Source organism: Galeopterus variegatus, unplaced genomic scaffold (assembly GCF_000696425.1).
Source record: "Galeopterus variegatus unplaced genomic scaffold, G_variegatus-3.0.2 Scaffold4529, whole genome shotgun sequence".
NCBI lineage: Eukaryota > Metazoa > Chordata > Mammalia > Dermoptera > Cynocephalidae > Galeopterus > Galeopterus variegatus.
The window spans coordinates 164334-173902 of NW_007730640.1; positions in this window are offsets into that span (position 1 = coordinate 164334).

The window sequence follows — 9569 nt, forward strand, 5'->3', positions numbered from 1 at the left end:
ATCCCGGCAGCCCGCGCGAGAGCGCGCCCCCGCCGCGAGGACGCGCTTCGCCCTCTCCCTCCCTCCTTCCTCTCCCTTCCCCTCCCTCGCCTGCCCACCCACTCTCTCCGCGGCGCTGCGGCCCGCGGGAGCGTGCTCGGCCTCGGGCCGCTCCGGGGAGAGGGGGCGGCGGTGGCTCCCCTCTGCTCGCCGGCCCGCGCTCTCGCCCTATGGCAGGTGCCAGGTGCGCAAGTTCACCCGCACTCCAGAGCGTGCGCCTTTGCTTCCGCGGCCCCGTCACCCGCTCGCTGGGTGTCCCGAAGGAAGGCGCCGGGCGAAAGACGGCCACGTCGAGCAATGCGTGTGTGCAAATCTGTGAGCGGGAGAGGAAGATGTCGACTTGTGCCCCATCAGCCACCACCCGAGCGTTTGCTTATAAAGCGCTTATCTCAAGGCGGCCCGAGCACAGGCTAATTTGCACCCTCCAATTCGCGCATCCCAGGGAGGTTCGAAAGGTCCCCTCCGTCTGCCCACTCAGAGGGTCGCAGCCTTGCCGCGTCTCGCCTGCCCTGAAAACGCTCAGGCAGTCCAAGCCCGCTTCCCAGCACCCTCTCCTCAGTACCTGTCCTAAAGAGCTCTCCAAGGTAAGGCATCCTTGCCTTCACGGGGAGGATGCTCATGGCCGCAGTGAGGGTTCATGGTTCTAGGCTGCCGGATGCAACAAGTGAACTTGAACCTGTCACCCAAACTTTGGTAGTGATTTAGTGGATGGTAGATATTTCTCTGATTTCTAAACTGTTAGAGTTCTTAAAAGTTCAATTTATAAGATTTAACCAAGCCAGCACACATTCCCCAAGTGGTCGATGTGTGTAAAATGTTGGCCTCTGTGGAAGACACGAAGTCTCACATGAAGTTCTGGCCCTCATGGAGCTTCCACGTTCATGGGGTGTCAGGACGGTTGAAAAGATGAATAACAGTGAGAGACGTAAATACTTGGGGAAAAGGGCAGCTGGAACGATAAATGACAGCCAAAGAAAAGTGCAAATACTTGAAGAAAACAATGCAGGAGAGGACACAAGGCAGTAATACATGATTAATTACCAAAGAGTTCTACAGGCAATAATTGTGAGAATTTAGAGAAAGGAGACATTACTTTAGCCTGAACTGCTTAGAGAAAGCTCTAAAGAGGAGGGAAAGTCAAGTTGACTCAGACAAGTACCAGCTATTGTTGACATCAAGCTTGTTTAGCCAAGAGTTTCTTGGTTAGTCTTCAAGCATTACAGATTACTCGCAAAATCCCTAAGAAAAGTAACAATTCACCACTTTCTAACGATTAATAAATATTCTGCCTCGTTCAGAGTAAGGCAGATGGTTTGATTTCTCCAGTCCTTTCTATATGACATCAAAACTACATCTTTTCTTCCGGTATTTCCTCCTTCTCTATTTCCTCCCCTCTGCCTTTTTCCTCCTCTTCCTCCTCCCCTTTTCTCTGCACTTCCTTCTTTGAAGGCAGAATAGTGGACTTCATGGTAGTGTCTAAGTACTCTAACCAGTTTGTTCCAGCAAGACGTGGAGCATTGTTCAGTAGGGCTTGAGTGTTTTCCATCCACTTTGTTGTTGGAAACAATGGAGATGCTATGACTCACATCTTGTAAGCAATACCTTCCTCAAGCTTATGGGCATGTCCTGCTCTGAGTGCTACCTTCTGGAGCAGTTCCAAACTTTCGCAAGGAAGGACAAGAAGTTCTTGGGAGGGAGTCAGCACTGGGTTCAAGCCTAAAAAGGGGAAAAAGTGATGGTTGAAGAAATGAGTCATCCAGGGCTCTTATTTGGATGCCCAGCACTTAGGTTCAGAAAGGATAGCTTTCTTCTAGCCCCTATATTTATTGTTACTCTCTCTCAGGAAAGGAAATATTGAGTATCTACAATATACCAGCCATTGTACTGGTACTTTATATTATCTCAATTAATTGAATTCCACTTAATTCATATTATAACCCTATGAGGAAATGTCATTTTACCAATAAGGAAATTGAGGTTCAGACAGATAATCTGCCGGATTTCAACACTAACTCCTCACAAAACTGGGTTCAAATCCAGATCCAGCCTGACTCCAAAACTCTTATTTTTCTCAACGATGCTACCCAGCTATCCAATCTCTTCCACTCATTGACCATTCAGAATTCTAAAATTGCTGATCCAAAGTTAATTTCTGAGACCTTCAAACCAATGGCCAATAGAGTGCGTAATCCAGAGCCTAAAAATGCAATAGCCTTAAGGAGGGCAGAAACATCTACTGTGTTAATCACTCTATCTCCAGTTCCATACCTGCCATATAGCAGGTATCTAATGTGTATTTATTAACTAATATTCCATTTAAAAAGTTCAGTGATACTGACCCCGTTCCACTCCAGCTTGGAGTTTACATACTTTACTGGCCAAAACCTAGCCATTGCTGCCAATATTTGCTTTTATTATGGCCTACCTTGCTCTCCAGCTTCCTACCTTTGGGCATAAGAATTTTAGAGCCAATTAATGAAATTCAAAGGAAATTTTTTGAAAATTGAAATTCAACCATTGAAATGGGTTTTTCCTGTGGCAGTTGTTTTGTTGTTGTTCTTTTATTTTGACCATGTAACGGGTTTCTTCCCCAAATCTCCACTTTCTTCTTACCCTTTAGGGAATGATTATAGAGCTGGGAATAAAACAGTTTGAGGAAAATAACACAATACCTTTGTAACTGAGACACAGCCTGTGTTTTCTTGGCTTCCAATTAAGTGCCCAAACCAGAATACTTCTGTTTCACATTTGGAAAGTAGCTTTTATTTCTATATAAATATTATTTTTCATAAAGTATGTTTCTAATCTTTTTGTTGGATATCCAAATAATTGTTAATGCTAAAAACAGAAACTATCTTTTCAACTTTTATAGTAGATCCTCTTATAAAATGTCTTTATCAAAACCTGTTTCAAATGGTTGTGCTGTCTATTAGCCTACTTTAATTTCCATGTATGATGCACTGAGAGCAGTCATCCTAAAATTCAGTCCACTTCAAATATGCTCTGGACAAATTACAAGTGACATGCATTTTGCATAACAGTGTAATATAAACACCCAAGAATTAGAACAAGTTTTAAAGCCATGTCAAAAATAAAACCACTGTCTAAATGTAGTCTAAATTAGAATAAATGTCAAGTAAATGTAAGAATTGAGTTTATATTTCCAGTTTCCATTTCCCAATACTATAATCAAGGCAGGCAGCTTCCAAATAATGGGCATATTACTTTTCGAAAAGAACCTTAAACTAGTAAACACAGTTGCTATTCAACTATTGCAGAGTTTTGTAAATGTCACGTTCTTTCTAATTGGCTCCCCATTTCAGCAAACCCAATTGAAAGTTAATTGGGTTGGTATGTGAACTGCATCTCCACCCCTCCCCCTTATGTTCCCAGGAATGAGCCTAGTAGCAATAAAGCTCGGTTGTTTTCCATATGTAATCTGAATGTGGGGTCTGCATTCATTACAATCAGCTGGAATTAATCCCATGGTTCCAGTGCCTTTTACTGAGGCAGCCCTGAATCTTTGAGGCATAGGAACAGAGACTGCACTGACAGGTGACATGCCAAACATCTACTCTACCTCTACATTCACCACATTGCAAATACCAGATGGTAAATAAAAATTTGTGGCTGTGGCTTAGTCTCTTAGCAGCATCTCTCCTTTCAGACCTGGTTGGAATCACAGGGTGCCACCTTGTGTATGAGCTGACGATTTACTTCCCAGTTCCACAAAAGATCCAGATAGACTCGAAAATAATCAGCCTGAAAGCTCTGTGTTTTACTAATCAAGGAAAAATGAAACAGATGTAATTGAAGGAAACAGATTTGAAAACACACAGCTCCAGAGGGTCCACAGCACTCAATTTTTAATCACACCGACAGCTGTCTCATTTCTTGCCCCACCCCTGACCGGAAGACGCACCCAGTGCCCCACACGTGGAATAGATTGATGCTGCTCACTCAGGCTTTGGGATGGAGATACCAGAAATGAGTAAAGCTCTTGTGACAGAGTTAATGAATCTGACATTGACAATTATCTGTCCAAATAGCAAACAAACTACGTAGATTTAATTTCAGACTTTGGATTTCTGAGAAGTACTAGGTTTCATAAAGCTGATGAATAATACTATTAATTTTAGTGAAGTACATGATAGTGAGGTTTAAAGAATGGTTGAGTTTGAAACAGGGAAATACAATTGTTGGAGCAAAGCCACGGGAGGTAAAATTGGATCCTTTCCAATCCAGCTACCTTGCCCTTGAGAAATTCCACATTTGGAGGAAGCCAGCTCTAAATTCAGCACAGCTGCCATTGAGCTGAAGCCACTGTTACAGTTATAGAACTAGCTGGACCTTTCATATTATTTTCAATAGGAAGTTGGAGTAGAAATTATGGTGCTTTGGGGGCTACAAGTACACACCCACTGTTGGTTTAGTCTCCTGTAACTTATATTCTTCTCACCTGCCTTCTCTGGCCTCTTCTACTGGGTCATCCTTTTCTCCTCAAGCATCTCTGAAAGGTAACTTGGAAGGTCATTTCTCTGTCTCTCTGTGAAGGCAGCTTAGTCTCCCTGACTTGTTAGCACATCTCAAACAACAAGCAGGCTCAAATCACTGAGCTGGGAGGGGTAAATTGTTAGGAAACCTGGGTTGCTAGTCTAAATGTGGCTCCCCACACCTATCCTTTAATCTCTCCTGCCAACAAAGAGCTATGTTTACAAGCACAGATTTGTGAATGGAGAAAGCAGCTGGAATTCTGAATTAAAGAAAATGGTTGAATTGATTTAGTAACAGCCATGTCTTACTGATCTTATCTTTGTTGTCCCATAGAACAAAATATCTTGTTTCCTAAGAAAAGTGCTATAGATTGGATGCCCAACCAAACATAATGAGGCTTAATTCCCACTGTTGACTGTTGAGGGTGGGAAATACTATTACGGTAGTTGAAAGGTTGAGCCTTGAAGGAGGTGATTAGATTCTGAAAATCATGCCTAGTGAATGGATTAAATGTAATCATGGGCATGGTTCTGAAGGTTTTAAAAGAAGAGCACATGAGAGGATAGTCTCTCTCTGCTCTGCCATTTCACAATGTAATACACTGCCATCACTGTCACCACAACCAAGGACTTCACCAAATGTGTTCCCTGGACTTTGGACTTCTCAGCCTCCAAAACTGTAAGCAATAAATTTCATTTTCTTTGTAAGTCACCCAATTATGTGTATTTTGTTATAAGCAACAGAAATGGACTAATACAAAAAGATTCTGGTATTAACATATTGTGAGCCCCTTAAGTTCCACAGTGACTTGTTAAAAGGCAGAAAGGAAAGCAGCATTGTGTCTCCAAATTAGAACACAGGTTTACTTATTGTTTGTCAGCTACTAAGGGTGACTTCGGCAGGAGAAGAAACAGAAACTTGAAATAAAACTACCTAGAAATTTGCCAGCTTATCCACACCCCTCACTTTGTTTCAGAAAGGATTTCAGGTGGGTTTTAAGAGTAGCTGAAATATGCTAGGATAGCATTTGGGCTCTAAATTTCCTAGTACCATGAAATTAGGAAACCTTGTCAGCTTCATAGTTCACAACGTTCATTAGATAAAATGATTGCTCAGGAGATTTACAATTGTTCCTGGTCCTAATTGGAATGTCCAAGAGTACTCATAAATAGAGCAATTAGGTGATGTAACAGATATCTCGACAGTATCCTTACAAGGGACACAAACAGGGCATCCTGTTTCTTGTAGTGACCTTCCTTGTAAGCTGATGGCATCATACACAGTCCAGCACAAATAATTCTGCAGGGGTTAGAATGGATGTCTTGAGGCCATGAGCCCCACCCCTGCAGATCAGGAGCGTGAATGGACACCAGAGCCTCCAGGCAATCCTCCCTGAATAGTGTTTTTCTCTCAACTGTCTCCTGATAAACTGTGTGGCTGAGAGCTCAAAATTGTGCTCTATTACAATTGCCTGAAGTGTAGCTCTTCCAAGTGTCCAATTAAAGGCAGGTCCATATGCCTTTAATGACCATGTGGTAGACGACAGAAGTTAACATTCTTTTCTGGAGAGAAAGGAGCTTAACAAAAACCAGTGTCTGAATAGAAAGCTGTCCCTCCTGCTCTTGCAGTGAGCTAAGGGTGTATCCACTGACAAGGCCAAGAGGTAATAAGCAAGGTGTGCACTGTTATCTCAGGATAGATGGTATTGGGTGGTGGGGAGGTGGAGAAAGGGTGTTCTTGCACACCACAGCCATATGAATGTTGCCCTCTGGTTGATGGCAGCTTTGCTTTCTAGCTGTGACTCTGCCTACTATGCTTATGTTGTGCCTTTGCTTAGACAGATTGCAGCCCCATCTCTACCTGCTACTTGCTGTGGGAGATTTTGTAGCCCAGCAGGCTGTGCCAAGGCTGGTCTTTAAGGAAACTGAGTTTCAGAGTGCCCTCATTCAAAGGAGTTCAGCTTCTCCTACTCAGAACTATACAGGGGACACATATACACAAGCCCATACCTACAGATGATCCAGACGTGCCATTTTAGGATAATTTGAGGGTATCTGCATGGACAAAGGGACTCCAAAAGTGGATGTCACTTTGAGGACAACTTTCATCACCACATTGATGTCCTTCACTGGTTTGGGGGTAACTGTAGTTTGGTCTGGAGCTTGCTGCTTGAAAGCCCTACTGATGTTTGTGGTCCTTTCTCCTACTACTTCTCTATTTCTTTGGGAATGAAATAGCATAAATAGAATGTTTCAGAAGATGTAGTAAATACATGTTGCGTTTGTCCAAAGGTAGATGTCTCACTGGGTGCCACTTAAACCTGAGAATTCTTGAATGGTGTGATGTGCTTGGAGAAGATGTAGTAGATGCATGTCACGTTTGTCTGAAGGCAGATGGCTTGCCAGGTGCCACTTAAACCCGAGAAGGCTCAGGGGTGCTGAATAAACCTGATGGCTCACTGGGTGCCATATAAACCCGAGGAAAGAGTGCCGCATGCAGATAGGCAGATGACCTGAGGACAGGTGTCCCTGCATAATTTCAAGTATGTTTTCACCTGGTGAAAAGGTGGAAAAGTTTGTTAGCCTCCGTTACTATGCGCCTGTCTCTGTGGCAGCGGTTATAGGATAGCCACAGATATGCACAGAGGTAGGGCAGCCACTCTTTGATGGAGTGAGTGAGTGCAGCTGTTCAAACTGTGTGGACAAACTAACGCTGGAGAACTGCCTGAGACTGACTGTGAATGGTGGGTGTATGCTAAGCTGATTCAAGTGATTCAAGAGCTGGGGATGGGGCAGCTAGAGGCTAACAGCCAAGACAATGGGAGAAAGACCCTGAGGGCATTTTGGAAGTTTGGAAGGGCGCCCCTCCCATCACAGACCCGGAGGTCTAAGAGAACTGAGTTTCACTGGAGGACAGACCTGAGGTGCCGCTGCCCTTGGGAAACTGCTCCCTGCATCCTGGCCACTCTGACTGGAGCAGCCCTGCCTTGGGCGGCCCCAAGCATGATTTGTGCAGCACCTCTGTAGAGCACAAGCCAGAAACTTTGGTGGCAGCCGCATTGTATTGAGCCTGTGGGCTGGCATAACATGAGAGCAGTGGAGGCAAGGCAGCCTCCACCCAGACTACAGAAGATGTATAGAAGATAGAGACCTGTAGGGGTGGAGCCACTGAGGAGGTCATCTACCGAGCAATGTGGGGCAGAAAAGTGGGTCGGAGCCCCACAGAGAGCCCCCACCAGGGAAATGTCTAGTGGAGCCAGGATGGCGGGACTGCCTCCAGGAGCCCAGAACTGTGGGGCTGCTGGCAACGTGCAACAATGGCCTGGAAAAGCCACAGGCACCAGGGCAGCTCAGTAGGTTGCACTTGGCAGAGCTGTAAGAGCAAGGCTACCCAATGCTTTGGGGCCCAGATGCCCCATTGTGCTTAATGTTTGCCCTGTTTAGGTTTTGAATTTGTTTGAGGCCTGTTTTTCCTTTTTCCTGGTCTATGCCTCCCTTTTGGAATGGGAATGTGTACCCAGTGTCTATCCCACTGTGTCTTGGAAGTAGATAAATTTGTTTTTGAATCTTTACAGGTGCACAGCTGAAAAGAGTTTTGTCTTTAGTCTCAGATGAGACTTTGGACTTGGGTTGGTGCTGGAACAAGCTAAAGAGTGTTGGCACTGTTGGGATTGAATGTGTAATATGTGAATGCAAGGGTCAGTTATCCTCACTAAGGGAACATCACGGAAGATTCTGAATGCGAAGATTGTACAGCGAGGGACCCTGAAGGGGTGGATTGTAGGGAAATGTGAATGCAAGGGTCAGTTATCCTCACTAAGGGAACATCATGGAAGATTCTGAATGCGAAGATTGTACAGCGAGGGACCCTGAAGGGGTGGATTGTAGGGAAAGTGAAGGAAAAATGGTCAGGGCCCCTCAGATGTTCAGAATCTTGCCGAGCATTTGATGTAAATATGCACATGAGCCCAGGTGTTTCTTGGTTATTGTCTAATGTAATTGCTCATGTGCACCCACATGTCCTGGGTTATAGACTTAAGTATAAAGGATGAGTGGCTCTGATCCACGGTGCCCCACCCCTGTCCCCCAGGATACCCCAGGAGGGCAGGGCACAGGGAGGCTGCTACTGCTGCTGGAGGCTGTTGCTGCAAGCTGTTGCTGTCAGTGCCCCTGGGATGCCCCGAGAGGCCACCGCCACTGCTTCTTCTGCTACTACTGCTGCTGTAAGCTGCTGCTGCTATTGCTGAGGACTGAGCTCATGTCATCTGCCGGTGGTTCCCTGGATCTTTCCCAATTACCTAGCGTGGACCTGCGTGTGAGGGGTCTATGACCCAGCCTGGCATGTGAGGGGTCTGTGACCCAATCTGTACAGTGGGTTTGAAGGGTCTGAGCCCTAGCCCTGACAATACAAATGTAAACTTAGCATAACTAAAATAATGAAGCATTTTGGCTTTAGTTATGGATGGCCCTAACCCGACAATTGGTGTAGTCACTTAGCAATACTATTGCTGTAACCCTGCACCATGTATGAAATAGTCCCAGTCATTTAAAATGTGCCTGAGAGGCTAACCAAAGAAAACAACATATGAAACCTATTTTAAAGAGAAATCCTTACTTTTTGCTTTGTAAACCTCTCTGTATTGATTAAATACAGAGTATTTAATTTAAAGTATTTTTATAGGTAGATGTTTTTTAAAATTCATTTTAAAGAATTGAAGTTTGATAATGGAACATGCTTGGGCTTTGGAAATAGACAAAGTGGGTCTGTGTGTATTCCATGACCCTTGTTATATTGTTTAACCTCCCTGAACCTATGTGACTTTGTGAAATAGATAAAATGTACCTATTTCACAGCCTCCTTATGAGACGTAAATGAAATAACATGATACAAATTGGCTAACAGTGCCTGGCAAATAGTAGAGGCTCAGTCAACATTAAAACTGTTTTTAGGCCGGCCCGGTGGCGCACTGGAGAGTGGCGGCGCTCCCGCCGAGGGTTCGGATCCCACATACAGACCGGTTCCCGCTCACTGGCTGA